This window comes from Nyctereutes procyonoides, unplaced genomic scaffold (assembly GCF_905146905.1).
Source record: "Nyctereutes procyonoides isolate TBG_1078 unplaced genomic scaffold, NYPRO_anot_genome, whole genome shotgun sequence".
In the NCBI taxonomy this organism is placed as follows: domain Eukaryota; kingdom Metazoa; phylum Chordata; class Mammalia; order Carnivora; family Canidae; genus Nyctereutes; species Nyctereutes procyonoides.
Window position 1 is genome coordinate 2,354,087 of NW_026575135.1, and position 16,362 is coordinate 2,370,448.

The 16,362-nt window shown below is 39.7% G+C and overlaps 1 pseudogene; it reads left to right on the forward strand.

Annotated features, from left to right (window-relative positions):
- Positions 1-9,806: 9,806 nt before the first annotated feature.
- On the forward strand, positions 9,807-10,182 carry LOC129494515 (adenosine 5'-monophosphoramidase HINT1-like; annotated as a pseudogene).
- Positions 10,183-16,362: the final 6,180 nt, after the last annotated feature.

Consider the following 16,362-nt stretch of genomic DNA (forward strand, 5'->3'; position numbering starts at 1 on the left):
AGAAAGATGATCAGCCTGAATTATCTGCTGTATTAATTTTCTGTTGCTGTGTGAAAAGTTACTGCAACCCAGCAGCTTAAAACAACACCCAGCTCTGTAGGTTTGAAGTCTCTGCGGGTTCACTGGGTTTTCAGTTCAGGGTCTCTCAAGGCCAAAATCAAGCTGTTTCCAGGCTGTGCTCTTATCTGGAGTCTCTGGGGAAGAATCTGCTTCCAAGCTCATTCAGGTTGTTGGCAGACTTCTGTTCCTTGAAGTTGGATGTATGAGGTCACGAGATTCTAAGCTAGGGGTCACTTTGAGCTCTTAGAGAGTACTTGCCAGCCCTTACATGTGCCCATCTCCATTTTCAGGCCAGCAAAGACACATCCAATCCTTCTCACACTTTCAATCTTTTGACTTTTTGACCAAATGTAGTGGTAGCAGAAGATAACTTTTAAAGGAATCCTATGATTAGAATAGACCCACCTAGATTATTTTCCTGTTTTAAAAATACAAAGATTAGTACTTTAATTACATCAGCAAAAAAAAAAAAAAAAAACTATTGCCATCTAAAGTAACATAATCATGATAATTGCATCAGGGAGCAATCTAGAATTCTCCCTACCAATACTCAAAATGAATGTGATGGGGAAAAAAAGAAATGGATACGATGGTGATGAGAAGATGCTGCCAAAGAATACTGAATTTCTCTTAAGAAGGAAGATTTCCTAGCAGCCAAAAAAAGCAGTTAAAGTCATCAATATCTACCACATGTCTAAACTTCATTTTTGAAATAGGCATTTTGAAAGGGCAATGTGTTTTTGATTGATGTATACAAACATAAACATGCAGGTATGTGTTTTACAACAACAATAAAAAAAATACACACTAATAAGTACTGTTCTTTTGTTGGTATGCAAAGTGATTTAACTCATGAGAAGCCCAAGGGACTTGGTGGTAGTGTAATGGACCAGTGAACAAGGAGTCAGGTAACCTGGATTCAATTCTCTGCTCTAATAATAATGCACTCTATAACCTTGAATAAATCACTGGCTTTCCCTAGAACTATTTCTTGAACTTTAAAACAAGAGAAAATGGTAAAGCCATTTTGAAATGGAAAATGGTAAAGCCACTTTGGACGACAGTTTGACAGTTTCTTACAAAACTAAATAGACTATTGCCATATGACCTGGCTATTATGCTCCTTAGTATATACCCAGATTAGTTGAAAATTTATATCCACATAAAACCTGTACAGGAAAACTTATAGAAGTTTTATTCATAATTACCCAAACTGAAAGCAAACAAGATGCCCTCAATAGGTGAATGGATAAACAAACTAGGATATGGCTATCCAGTGGAATATTAATTAGCAATTAAAAGCTAGCAAGCTACAAAAAAAAAAAATGGAGGAAACTTAAATGCATTTGGCTACATGAAAGAAGCCAATTTGAAAAGTCTGTGTACTATATGATTCCAACTATATGCTATGATATTGCAGGGAAAACAACAACTATGGAGACCATAAGGAGATCAGAGACTGCCAGGGCTCAGAGAGAAAGATAACTAAGTAAAGCACAGAAGATTTTTACGGTAATGAAACTATTCTAAATGATACTGAAATGGTGGATACATGTTTTATATGTTTATCAAAATCCATAGAATGTACAATATCAAGAGTGAACCTTAATACAAACTATAGACTTTAGTTAATTAATGTATCAATATTGGCTCATCAGTGTACCACATTAATGTAAGATGTCACCAGCAGACATAACTGCAGATGTAGGAGATGGAATATATGTGAACTCCCTGTACTTCTCACTCCTTTCTTTCCTGTAAACCTAAACCTACTAAAAACAATTAAGCCTATAAAAATGTTTTAAAAGTTTTAAAAATTAAAAAAAGAAAAAATTTAAAAATTAATAAAAATGTAAATTAAAATAATAAGATAATTGGGCTAAATTATCTCTGTGTATGTTTCCAACTCTAACATCACATTACGCTGAAAAGTGCTTATGTTTTAGAACTTAGATGTAGGATGGTCTGTGCTTCACCGATTAAATTAAATTATAGGGATACCTCACTGGCTTAGTCAGTAGAGCATGGGACTCTTAATCTTGGGGTTGTGAATTCAAGCCACATTAGGGGGAGAGGTTACTTAAAAAAATTAAATAAATGAATATATACATACATATATAGAATACATATATAACTAGCTAATGCTAAAGAGGTGAAATTGGTACATACACAATTCTGGCGCTAGTGTAAATTTTTAATATCCCTTTGGGAAACAAGTCTGTACAATGAACCAAAGATATAAAATCATTGTAACAGACTGTTAGGAATTAACTTCTGGGTACTGTATCTAAAGAAATGGGTCAACTCTTTAAATTCTGCATTTGCTTAAACGTGTTCATTGTGTCATTGTTTATACTAGAGGAAATATGAATATGACATAAAAGCCTCCTAAATGGAGAACTGTTAGTTAAATTATAAAACAGGGATCCCTGGGTGGCGCAGCGGTTTGGCGCCTGCCTTTGGCCCAGGGCGCAATCCTGGAGACCCGGGATCGAATCCCACGTCGGGCTCCCGGTGCATGGAGCCTGCTTCTCCCTCTGCCTGTGTCTCTGCCTCTCTCTCTCTCACTGTGTGCCTATCATAAATAAATGAAAATTTTAAAAAAAATTAAATTATAAAACATTAATGAAATGCGCTACAGACTTGTAGTTAGGAATATGTATAAGGTGGGATCCCTGGGTGGCGCAGTGGTTTAGCGCTGGTCTTTGGCCCAGGGCGCGATCCTGGAGACCCGGGATCGAATCCCACGTCGGGCTCCCGGTGCATGGAGCCTGCTTCTCCCTCTGCCTGTGTCTCTGCCTCTCTCTCTCTCTCTCTGTGTGTGTGACTATCATAAATAAATAAAAATTTAAAAAAAAAAAAAAAAAAAAAAAAAGGAATATGTATAAGGTAAAATATCATAAGTACATAAATATAAGTTATTAAAAATATATATACTTGTATGTAAATTTTGGAGGTGAGTACATGAATTCAAGTAAGTCATCTCAAACTTTCTAAATTTTAAATTAAATTAAAAAGAATCTCTTCTGCTTTCAATTTTCAAAAGTTTTTTTTTTTCTTCCCACTATTAGCTAGAACACACTGTCCTGTATCAATTAGTGCATTTAAAATCTTCGTAGAGGGGCACCTGGGTGGTGCAGTTGGTTAAACATCTGACTCTTGGTTTCAGCTCAGGGCATGATCTTAGAGTCTTGAGATCAAGCCCTGTGTCAGGCTCTGCACTCAGAGTAGAGTCTGCTTGAGATTCTCTCTCCTTCTTCCTCTGTGCCTCCTTCTCTTTCTCTCTCCCTCTCAAAATAAGTAAATAATTCTTAAATAAAGTAAAATATTCTCAGAATGAAAACAATGGCGTATGGAGAAGTGGAGATACAAATTTATTGACACTACATTAAGGCTTCAAGCAACGTTCTTCTGAGACAATCTGGGATGGTAATTTGATGTTGTATTATTTTACTTTTCCGATTTTCTGATTTTTAGCCACAGTGCATTCTGTTCCAGTTTGGCTCAGATCATTTCACTTGTAGCTTCTGGGTCCCTCTCTACAATAATGTGGTAAACATCTATATTTTAGATTCTGCATGTCCAGAGATTTCCTTTAGTTTCTGTCTTGGACTTGCTCTCTCTAGAATCAAACATCCCCAGGAACTTCTAGTTGCCTACTTCCAGCTATCGTCCTCACTTCTGAAGGATTCTCATCACTGATCCTCTCTCAAACTCAGTCTGTATTCAGTATGCACAAAGAAGATTGTATTAGGAATGCCAAAATATGAAGCCATTATCAGCATGTGAACAACGGTCAAGATTTGGAAACCAGAGTGAAAAGGAAGTAGTAGGAACTACGGACTAGCTACTGAAGTTGCTAAAGGAGGGAGCAACATAAGAACCATCCAAGAGTCCACAGCTGAATGAAACATTGGAAAGGAAAGGAGATAGCTCAGGATTAAGACTCTAATCATGTGTATCCTACAGAGGATTCAGATTCCTGCTAAATAGGTCCTAATACATATTACAGAGCTGGAAAGAAAATCCTAAAAGGGGTATAGACAGGTGAATGAGCCCATTGCCATGAAGCATGGTACCCTAGGAAGTGGGTTCTCTGCAAACATTATCAGATAGTAAAAAACAATACCCCAGAGGTTAGCATACCAGACCTCCCATAATAATCTCCATGGCTAAACACAATCACCCATGTAACATTTGCATCGCAAATCAAATTCATTCTCCAGAAAACAAAGCCTAACAGATTGAAAATTTATTAGCATCTGCTGTGTTGTGATTATGGCTTTTAAAATGATTCACATCACATGTGTAAAATGCACAAATACATTTCACCATTGCAAAATACATGGCATTTTGGTCGTATATAATGAAAGATTTTATCTAACACAGGATGCTGCCTTTTTTTTTTTTTTTATTGCTCCCTGCCAAGAGAATGCTTGGAATGCTTTTATTGGTTTAATATAATAATAAAATGAGATTGCACCCAATACGAAAGCCAGAAGGCCACCCATCTTGAAGGAGGCAGATTAATTGATTTCTCTGAGGACATAAACTACCCTTTTGTGAATTTAACTTTGAGAAAAAGTACTCTTTGAGTAATTACATTTTGAGGTGTCCATTCTCCAAACACAATTTTATTGTTACAAATGAAAAAAATACCACCTCCACCCCCTACCTCCTCAGGAAACTGAAAGGACTATGTCTTTTCACTGAGTCCATAGGATTTCCAAGGCCACCCACATCCATAGATGAGGCTGTGGGAGGTATCAGTAGAAGACTCTGAAAGAATATCCCGGAGCTGTAATATATATTTGGGTTTCACAAAGGCTAGGTAGCCTTTGTTTGTCAGTGAGTAAATCCATGGAAGATGCAGGTCCATAGTGGTTTAATGCCTAATGCTTTGTGTCTCTTGAAGGAAATTAAAACTGCAGGAAAAAAATGGACTTTATTGAAATTAAGTGATTTTTATGAATTTATTTAAGTAAATATGAAGGAATGGGGACAGGTATCTAAGTGGTGCTGTAGCACATAGTAAGACTTCAACAAATAGTTGCCAAATGAACGTATGAAAAAGTAGATGGTGTAGACCATAGAGAGAAAAGTGAATGAGGATTTATCCTGCTGGTGGTACAGGACAATTTCCCGGCTCCTGAAGTAGAGACTCAAGGCAGGATAACATCATGATAAAAAGCACAGCTTCTGAAGGCAGCCTGCAGGAGCTGAAATTACCAGCTCTGCGTCTTATTAACCATGTGACTTTAGAAACAATATTTAACCTCTCTGCGCCCCTCCTATTTGTGAAATAGAAAATATTAGTAACATCAAATATGATAAAAGTATCTACTCTGTAAAGTGTGTGATGATGATGTGAGTTTATCTTAGGTGCTCTGAAAAGTGTGTGACACATGGTAAACTCCAATGAACATTAGCTATTATTATGTAGAAATTCTAGAACTGAATTTGAAGCTGGATCTATTTCCTAACCCTCTTCCCCGCCACTCTATCACATTAACTTCTTGTGAAGATATGTAATAGGTGACCCCTCAAATTATGCTTTGCAAACTTGAATGTTTCTATTTCTATCTTTTTAGAAGTGGTAGTCATAGAGCAGGAGTGGGGTCATTGAAGTTCAACATTTTACGAACTTCAAAAAGTATCAAAATTTTTTATTAAGATTTTATACAGAATCTTAACAAATTCAACATATAAAAATTGAACCTTCCTATTTTAAGTGGACGTAAAAGACCAGGAGCTTTATTTCAATGAGTTTTACCTTTGCCCCTTGGGATAACTTTTTAGAACCTTCCATGAAGGTTCAAACCTTCCATTTGCTTTTCTATCTGGAAAATGGGCAAGACAAATTCAATAGCTCCACTGAGAAAGTTGGTGCTCCCAATGGAAATGTGAAGTCTTACGCCATAGCAAGAACTACAAAAATGAAGAAACAGTAAAAAATTATAATGTACAATTAACCCTGTTGTACCTAAATGCGATTTAAAAATCAATTTAAAAAAAGATTGCATTTATTTATTTATTTATTTATTTATTTATTTATTTATTTAAGGGGTGCAGAGGATGAGGGAAAGGAAAAGGAGAAAGAACCTGAAGCAGAATCCATGCTAAGTTTAAAGCCCCACAAGGGGCTCGATCTCACAACCATGAGATCATGCATGACCAGCGCCAAAACCAAGAGTCAGATGCTTAACCAACTGAGCCACCCAGGCACTTCTAAATATCAGTTTTGAATAGTATTTTAAAATAATGGTGCATATGAGGAGTTCTAAGCATTCTTAATAATTAACCACTTGTCCGGTTTATAGAAGTACTACATATTTTTTTTTAAGTTATAAATGATCTCCTGACTTAACACGAAATCGTCTTGGGTTATTTGCATAGAAAATTATATTTTAAAACTCCATAATTGTTTTGGATTAGCATCCTGTCTGACTTGTATCAACTTCCCTGCCTTCTGGGTCCAAGATTACAGGTCTTCATGGGTCCTGTAATCTAGTAATTTATGTCACTGAAATCATCTAGCTATCTTCCAGATTATATGGATTTTTTCTTCTTAGAAATACTTTTCCTTTGAACTCTATCAGCACATGGGTATCCCCTGTAGTCAACTGGAGTCACAACCGTATTTGGGGATTGTAATATAGTGCGTTCTAGTAAGAAATACATATTTGGTCTTTATCCCTGTTTCAAGTTCCTAAAAGCCTTGGAACTTCTTAAGAGGTAAGTGATAGAGGTAAAATTGAAATTCATATAGACCCCTTTCAAGCACACCTGAGTTTATGTTAATGAGAGACTTTTGGAAAGCACCTAAGGCTCACAGCTGGTTGCCAGGGAGCCAAACTTATGATTAGAGAGTTGGAATTTCACCCGCACCCCACTGACCTCTGGGAAGGGTGAATCAATCACCAATGGCCAATGATTTACTCAATCATGCCTATGTAATGAAACCTCCATACAAACCCCAAAGGACAGGGCTCAGAGAACACAAGGAGGGGTTGGGGGAGTGGCAGCCTGGAGAGGGTATCACACCCTTTCTGCATGCCTTGCCTATGTATCTCTTTCATCTGGCTGTTCCTGAACTTTTTTTTTTTTTTTCGTAATAAACCATTAATCTAGGAAGCAAAATATTTTTCTGAGTTCTGGGAGTAATTCTAGCAAATGAATTAAACCCAAAGAGAGGCTTGTAGGAACCTCTGATCTATGGCCCATTGGCCAGAAGCACAAGTGACAACCTGGACTTGAAACTGGTGTCTGCATGGGAGGGGGAGGTAGCAGTCTTGTAGGCTGCTTTAACCTGTGGAGGCTTTAACCTGTGGGACAGAGGCTATCTCCAGGTAGATAGGGTCAGAATTGATTTGGACTATGGAACACCCAGCTGGTGTCAGAGAACTGCTTGGTGGTGTTAGAAAAAAACCCACATCAGGGCAACCATGTAAAATGTCTGGTATACTTGCCTCCTTAGATACTGTGTTGATCACATGTACTGGTTTCCTACTGCTCCCTGAAAGTGGGTTTATCCCTTCACTGATCACTTTCCACATTAACTGAATCCAATCCCAGGCTCAGACCCTTTCCCTGCTGATGTCCACACGGTCCCATCCCTACGTATAACTGGACCATGCCATAAGGGCAGTGGCCATATCCTGAACACCTGTCTTCATGGCTCCATAATGCAATTCTCATTGAATGATTAGCACTCACCTTTTGAGTGATTAAATATTCATAGATAAGCTGCCTTAATAAATTTATAGAGCTTCTCTCCTTCCACTGAGCTCCTTAATTTCTTTCAGTGTCTGGAATATTCTAGGTACTAAGCTCAGGGGTAAAACAAGGTAGGCTGTGTCTTTGTGCCCAGGAATGTAATCTATTCACCTCTTCATCAGAGCCAGCAAAGTAAGTGCAGTGATGGAGAGATATAAAGGACCACCCCAGACAGATGGAGAATCAGATTGTAATGAACAAAACTACTTTTCATTGCACCTCACTGCAGTTCAGTTGGCAGCACAGCATTTATGCTGTGCTTTCTGTCTGTGATGGCCTCATTTACCAGAAAGGTGTTATGGCTTAAGAGACCTGCAGAGGGTATCTATCACCACTGCCCAAATGAAGAGGCTGATAGTCTGATTAAGCACGTGCGCGCGCGCACACACACACACACAGACACACACACACACACACACACACTTTCCCAGTTCACTTTAAAAATCCAGAGTAAAAACTGCTCCAAACTATAAAACTTAAACTGTTATATCTCAGCTGTTCACTCTTTCATTATTATTCATTGGGAACTAAGGGATATCAGAGCAGAACTGAGTGGGTCAGGCAAGGAGAAGAAGGCTGACAATCCCTTTTCTTTCTTACTCAGCATGGACCTTGGAGAATAGCCTTTAAGTCAGTGAATGTCCATTTGCACGCTTTCATGAACATGAAACACATGGCTGGGTGCATTTATTCATCTAACACATATTTACTGAGGACCTATTACATGCCATTCACTGTACTTAACACTAGAGATACAACGAGGAGAAAAGAAGGCATTCTATCTTCATAGGGCTTGCAATTCATAAAGTCCATAGCATTTCCTATATGGCCGAATTTTTGTGCTAGTCTTTCAAACATGATATAGAAATCAGCCTTCTGGATTGGAGACTTAGGGAAATACGGAGGCCAAAGATAGGAGAAATTGCCTACCTCACTCCAACACATATTTTATTTTAAGTATTAAATGGAGATACATAAGTCTCCCATAAAATACGATGTATCTTTTATCATAGCCTTTGGCACACTCTATTATAACTACTTATTTCGTCATATTCCTCTCCATGGACTGCGAGTTCCATGATTGGAAGGATTTTCTCTCCCATTCACCAAAGAATCCTCTGTGTCTAGCAGAAGTGTCCAGCATAAAGTAGATAATTAATAAGTTTTTATTGTACTGCTGAATTAATGGCAGTGTCCGTAAAGATATTTTTTGACCTTACATTCAGAGCTGACCTTTGTTTTGTTTTATTTTGGTTTTGTTTTATAAGATTTTATTTATTTATTCATGGGAGACACACACAGAGAGAGAAAGGCAGAGACACAGGCAGAGGGAGAAGCAGGCTCCCTGCAGGGACCCCGATGTGGGACTCGATCCTGGGTCTGCAGGATCACGCCCTGGGCTGAAGACAGACGTTCAAATGCTGAGCCACCCAGGAGCCCCCAGAGTTGACTTTTGTACCTGTGAGGGTTAATATGGATGAGAATCCATGTATAACTTTTCACTCCTCAAAAACTTTTCCAATAGCCTACTATGGACCAGAAGCCTTAATGATAACATAAACAGTCAGTTAACATATGTTGTATGTACTATATATGTATTCTTACTGTAAAGTGAGTCAGAGGAAAGAAAATGTTATTAAGAAAATTACAGGAGAAAATATGCTTATCGTACTGTAACAGTAAAAAAAAAATTGCATGTAAGTAGAACTCTGTGAAGGTAGACCCACATAGTTCACACCTGCGTTGTTCAAGGGTTAACTAATAGGAAGCTCTGGGAATCAGCAAATGAACTTGATGACAGGAAGCTAATAACCAGCATTCCCTGATTCTTTGGCATATTCCAAACTGTAGCACGTTGGGGATATTGTATCTCAATAACTCTAGAGGCAGAGTCTTTTGGGAAAGAAAAAAAAAAAAAAGAGTAGGCTAGTAGGCTTCCCCTGGGGCATCCACATGGGAGAAAGGCCAACATGGCAGATGAGTTCACCAAGGCTCAGGCCAGGTGGACTGGCTAAGATACAGTCCCCAGGAAAACCATTCACAAGGAAATCTCAGCCAAAATCATTTCTGAAAATGAAAGTTTCTTGCTTTCTATGACATCTCCCTTCAAACACCAACATATTTTCTGTTGATACCCAAGAAACATATCCCAGATTCCTGTTGCAGAAGATGATGATGATGAAAGTCTTCTTGGGCATTTAATGGTGGTTGGCAAGAAATGTGCTGCTGATCTGGGTCTGAAGAAGGGTTATCGAATGGTGGTGAATGAGGGTTCAGATGGGGTACAGCCTGTCATTTCCTCTCCATGTTCTTGTGGGTTGACAGATGACTTGGCCTCCTGGTTAAGTATGTTTTAGGGATAATTTCCCCTTCCCTAGGCAATGATCAATATTTGCAAGATGTAAGATGTTAAAGAATACACTTACTTTTGCCTGTGTTTGGAGAGATTTAGGAAATAATTTTTAAAGGAAAAAATTTTTAAATTTTTAAACCCATACATAATAAAATACAATGTTGCATGGTCTAGTTTATCTTTTTTTTTTTTAAAAAAAAAAAAAGGACCAAAAAAAAAAAAAAGATTTCAAGGAAATCTCCCTGTTCATACAACTACTTAGAAGGAAAGCCAAAATAAAACAAAACAACAACAACAACAAAAAAAAAAACCCAAAAAACAAAAACAAAACAAAAAAATAGAATAAAATAAAATTAAAAAAAGAAACAAAGCCAAGATTCAAAGTCAGATCTGTTGAACTTCACAAATTGAGAGCTTTATCAATATATGGAATATTCTTGACCTGAACAGAATGACCTACTATAAACAACATGAAATTTAAAGAGAAAAAGAAATGTAGGTCTTATGTTTTGATACTCCAGTACTCCAGTGCAGGAGGAGGATTGGCAGAAAATCATATGGAAAGAAAAATTGTCAAAAGTAAGCAGACTTTGAGTCAGCAATGCAATATACCTGCCAAAAAGGCTACCATAATGAAATATTTAACTAACTAACAAACTGAGGGTGATGGTAATCTTATTCTTTTTATAGATGCTTAGACCAGAGCTAGAGAAGAACGTCTGGTTCTGGGAAGCACACGTGTAATGGGATGTTACCAAACTGAAGCAACATCTAAAAGAAAATGACCAGCACTGAGAAGGTGTCAATGATGTGGCATAAAAAGAATGGGACTCGGGGCCCCCCAGGTGGCCCAGTGGTTTAGCGCCGCCTTCAACCCAGAACGTGATCTTGGAGACCCTTGATTGAGTCCCACATCGGGCTCCCTGCATGGAGCCTGCTTCTCCCTCTGCCTGTGTCTCTGCCTCTCTCTCTCTCTCTGTGTGTGTGTGTGTGTCTCATGAATAAATGAATAAAATCTTAAAAAAAAAAAAAAAGAATGGGACTCAGTTTATCATGAAGAAATACAGCAGATGTGAACAAAGGTATTATGATCACGACCATACCAAAGCTGAAGGGCCATCACAGGCAGAAGTTCTGGACTTGTTTTGCCTGGTCCCAAGGAATAAAATTTCAATCTGAATGGGATCCTTAGAAAGAGGGCTTTAGTTCAAATAAGAAAGAGCCAGGGAGAGATGGAGAGGGTGAGGTAGCTCTCATGCTACCCTGAGAGCACTGGAACTTTCTTTTCCATGCAAATATCCCAGGAAACACAGAGGCAGTTTAAAATCACCATGAAGGGGACTGAATTCAGGTGGTTGGACAGTGTGGAGGTCATCATCCACAGAGAATACCTACGGCTACCCTCCCATGCAGGCTCATTAAAGGCATCACTAAACAACCACGGCATTTTGCATGATGCTTCCTCAGGTTCCTTCCAAACACAGAACTCTAGGCAACCATGTCCAGTTGGTTAGAGCTGGCATGTGAAATGAAACACTGTCCCTCTGCCCATATGAGGTATACATAGTATAATCATGGGTTCCCAGGCCTGGATGCCCATAAGAATCAGCTCTGGAGCTTTTGGAGCTTTTAAAAACTGCAGATTCCCAGGCTCTACCCTAGCATTCCTGAAAAAAAAAAAAAGTAAGTTCTGAACCCAAGAATCTGAATATAAAAATTATGTCCAGCTGACTCAGATGTGTTGAATCTAGCACAGTCTGGCAAACGGGTACTTTGCAACACATAATAAAAGATCCATCCCAATTCTTTGGATCTGTGATTCCTCTGAAATCAAATAATCAAGGACAAAAGTGAGTGTTTATCTTTGTTTACATGTACATGTATCACCCATGCATGCAGTAGTCATGTTTTCCATGTTTTCTCCCCGTGGATGAGATTCTGTGTGCAAACCATCCCACGGCACAGATTTATGTGTGCATCAGTCTCCTGACTTGCACTGACTGGATGAATCACACTACCTGTTAGAGTATAAAAGAGCAAACATTAGTAAAACTGATAATGCGCCTTGTGGTGGTGACTCAACCAAAGCAAGCACATCTGTCACGGAGGAGCAGCCTGCCAGCTTTGCACCAGGGGAAACGCGATTGAATAATAATGCACCATACATAAAGCAACTTCAATAATGCTCTCTGCCAAGTTAAATCCCCTTAAGTTGGAAATGTGTGCATATACTGGGCAAATGCACAGGCCCATAGTATAAACAGGCCGGAGACTTTGTACTCAGAATATAATGTCTTAAAATCACAGACTCTTCCAACAAGCATCAGACGCTATGCTAAGAACTGAGAAAACAATGGTGAGCATAGCAGACACAGTCCTGCACTTTTGCTCCTTCCAGAAGAGGAGGGTGGAAACAGAGTAGTCTGCTCGGAAATAAGAGTCAAAGCTAGAGAGGAGGCAAAGGTGAGCTCACTCGAGTCTTGTAGGACAAGACAGATTAAGATATTTGATCTTTAACTTGAGAATGAGAGAGTGGCAAGCCATGAAGAATTTTGAAACAAAGAGCATATTTTGTATTCTAGAAAGACCCCTTGGGCTGCACTGTGGAGAAAGGAGAGAGGCCAGGCCTGGAGGGAAATCTACCCATTGGAAGACTGCTGCAGTGGTACATTGGGACCGTCCTTCTGGCTAAAGAGGGAGGACTGTCACCATCTATATCCAATGACAAGTTCAGGGACTTCAAGTTGGTAGCATGTGACCAGCAGGATGGGAGCATTTACACCATGGGAATTGGCAGATACTGCAAAAGTGTTTCCCCCTCAGAAAGCGCTGGTTATTAAACATTTATCAGCACACCACATCTGTGGCAAGCACATATTTTGTGTTTACTCACAGTATGAATCAAGGCACGGATATGAAAGCCTAATTCAAGGATCTTCACTATGGAACTGAACACAAGAGAGAGTTTTGTTGATGAGAATACCTATCACTCATAAAGGGCTTTACCGTTTACAAGATACTTTTATATTTATCTTTCTTTCTTTCTTTCTTTCTTTCTTTCTTTCTTTCTTCTTTCTCTCTCTCTCTCTCTCTCTCTCTCTTTCTTTCTTTCTTCTTTCTTTCTTTCTTTCTTTCTTTCTTTCTTTCTTTCTTTCTTTCTTTCTTTCTTTCTTTCTTATTTTTCCAGAGAGAGAAAGCACATGAGCAGGGAGGCAGAAAGAGAGAGAATCTTAACCGGGCTCCACACTCAGCTCAGAGCCCAAAGCTCTCACGACCCTGAGATCATGACCTGAGCCAAAATCAAGAGTTGGAGGCTTAACTGACTGAGCCACCCAGGTGCCCTCTTATATTTATCTTCTGTTTACCTTTCTTCGTTTGCAAAATGAAGATGATTGTTATCTTTATTTTGCGAACAAGGAAAAGCTTAATGGAGATAAGGTAATTTTTGAAAGAACTGAATGAGAACATCTAAGCAAACACTAAGCAGAATGCTGGGCCCATATTAAGCGCTCAATAATTTCAGCTATCACTGTGGTTATTATTAGAAACAACTGTTGTGGTATCAAAACAAATCTGTGACCTGGACGTCATAGATACTATTAACTATGTTTCCTTAATGGTGGACTTAGGACTCAGAAAATTTGAAATCACATGACTGAGAACTAGATTGGAAATAACAGGAGAGTGACCTATAACCAGAAGTTGTTCTGACTCCTGGTCCAGTGTTATGCTCGCAGTGCACGCTGAAGTTCATTCATTCATTTACTTGTCCTTTCATCTACTCAACAAACATGCAGTAGATACCTACTATTACGGAGAAGTAGCAACAAGCCCAAAACTACCTTTTCTCTCATGGAGCAAACACTGTTGTGGGGAATGACAAAACTAGTACATTAAAAACAAATAACTACGTTTATAATACGTAGTGGGTTGGGTGGTGTAAGGGCTTTGAAGAAGAATAATGCTGTGCTGTGAAGAAAAATAAATGATCTTTGTGAAGGATAGAGGATAGAGAGAGGTGGTGTTTTAGGTAGGGAAGTCCCTGAAGGCCTCTCTGTGGAGACTGTTCATGTGACTCCATGAAGAGAAAGGGCATCTTGGGAAGAGCCGTTCATAGGGAGGGCGCGGTAAGTGCAAAGGCCCTGACCCGGGAGAGTGGTTGGTATATTTGAGAAGTGCAAGGAGATCACAGCAACTGGAGCAGAGTGAGTCTGAGAGGGGAGAGTAATAGATCAGATCAAAGAAACAGAAGCCAGAGCATAGAGGCTTTTATAGGTCAAGGCCTGGTCTTTGGTGCCCTCCACTGAAATGTGTACATTGTAATGAACTTAGGTTGCTTCGAGGAGAAGGTGGCAGATCTCGGTTAACATTCTGAAAACCTTTCCTGTAAGCTCCTAGGATCTTCCCATCCAGATGCAGAGGTGGGTTGCTCTCCCTGGATCCCTTCAGTCTCTGTGTCTCTCAGTCTTCATTTTTGTTGGACAAACGTACATTTATTCATTGATTCATTCACTTATTCTTTTTTTTCCCCTAAAGATTTTATTTGAGAGAGAGACAGCAAGACAGAGAGAGAGAAAGAGAGAGGGTGCATGAAGGGGGGGTGGGCAGAAGGAGAGGCCGACTCCCTGCTGAGCAGAGCCCCACACAGCTCCACACTGGGCTCCATGTGGGGTGCCATGTGGGGCTCCACTTGGGACTTGATCCCGGGACCCTGGGTTCATGACCCGAGCCGAAGTCAGATGCTTAACCAACTGCACTAGCCAGGCGCCCCTCATTCACTTATTCTTCATGACACTTCCACTGTGCGCCAGGCACTGTGCTAGTCCCGGAGAACAAACTGGTGAACAAGACAGTAAGGGCCCTTGCCCCTAAGACACTGGCAATTCACTAGGAAATAAAAACATATCCGCAGGTAATAAAGTGCAGAGCGACCAGAGCTACCTGCTCAAAAATCATTTTAAAAATGCATGCTCCTATATATCCCCACAGTTCACACTCATAGGTACCCCTGTGCGGGCTGTTCTAGCGTGCAAACCTGTGATCCACAAGGGTGATAGAGCCTGTGAATGCAGAGCACAGCTTGCTTTACCAAACATGGAGAAATTAGCAATAAAGACAAGAAAATATTATTTTGTTGTTTTTAACTAAACTCTATAACTGGAATAATATTACCTTTAATGAGGCTTGGGAACTTCCTCTGAGGAGTCTAAAGCCCTTTACCGATGTTATTCCATTAATTCTCCTTGTGTCTGGAACTTGGCACCTGAAGCACGATGCATTATGCAAAACCAAAGCACACTTTGCATAGAGAAAAGATTGTGTTTCAATTTTTCCCTTGCGCTCAACTTCAAAATGCTGGCAGATCTGCCATCAGGACACGTATCCTATATCCATGCTCTTGACGTTACAATCATCCTAGATGGCATAGATCTATCTTGTGGTTGAGGCGCAGGGACGGGGGGAGGGGGAGAGAGAGAGAGAAGTTTGGCACATGTGCAAAAATATACCGGAAACCTTTCATTAGATTAAGGAGAAGACTGTAGGGACCATTTGATTCAACAAAAGTTTATGAAAACCTTCTGTAAAGTGCTCTGTGAATCTGGCTACGATGCTAGATAGGTAACTAACTGCGTGAGCGAGTAGATTCGTTGCACGCACCATGTGCCCAGCCTGGTGCTAGACAATGTGTACAAGGAAGATGAGATCACGACAAGCTCCCCGCTCCAGTCTGGGAGAAATGACTGCCTCACATAAAGCCGTGAATTTACAATGCAAAATTAGAGCAAGCGCTAGATTGGGCGCTTTAGCCTCTAAGTGCTTCTTGGAGTTCAAAGAAGGCAGAAATCAATGTCGCCTGGAAAGACAAGAAAATCTTTATGATGAGCAATAGATTGGAACTGATCTTTGAAGACCAAGCAGGATTCAGAAAGGTGATTTTGCACCACAGTTCCAGAGACCGAGAGATTGCCTATAAGCTGAATATTCTGAAATTCAGAGAAGCCAGAAGTGGGGGAGGGGTAGACTCCACATCACGTAATTTCTGGGAACCTAGGATTCCTCTCATCATCCTAAGTATTCCCTGAAGGGTGATGCTGAACTGATCCTGTGGGCGGCCTGTCACCTTCCAGTTCACACTCCTCTTGGCTACTTGGTTTTCATCTGCCCTGGATGGC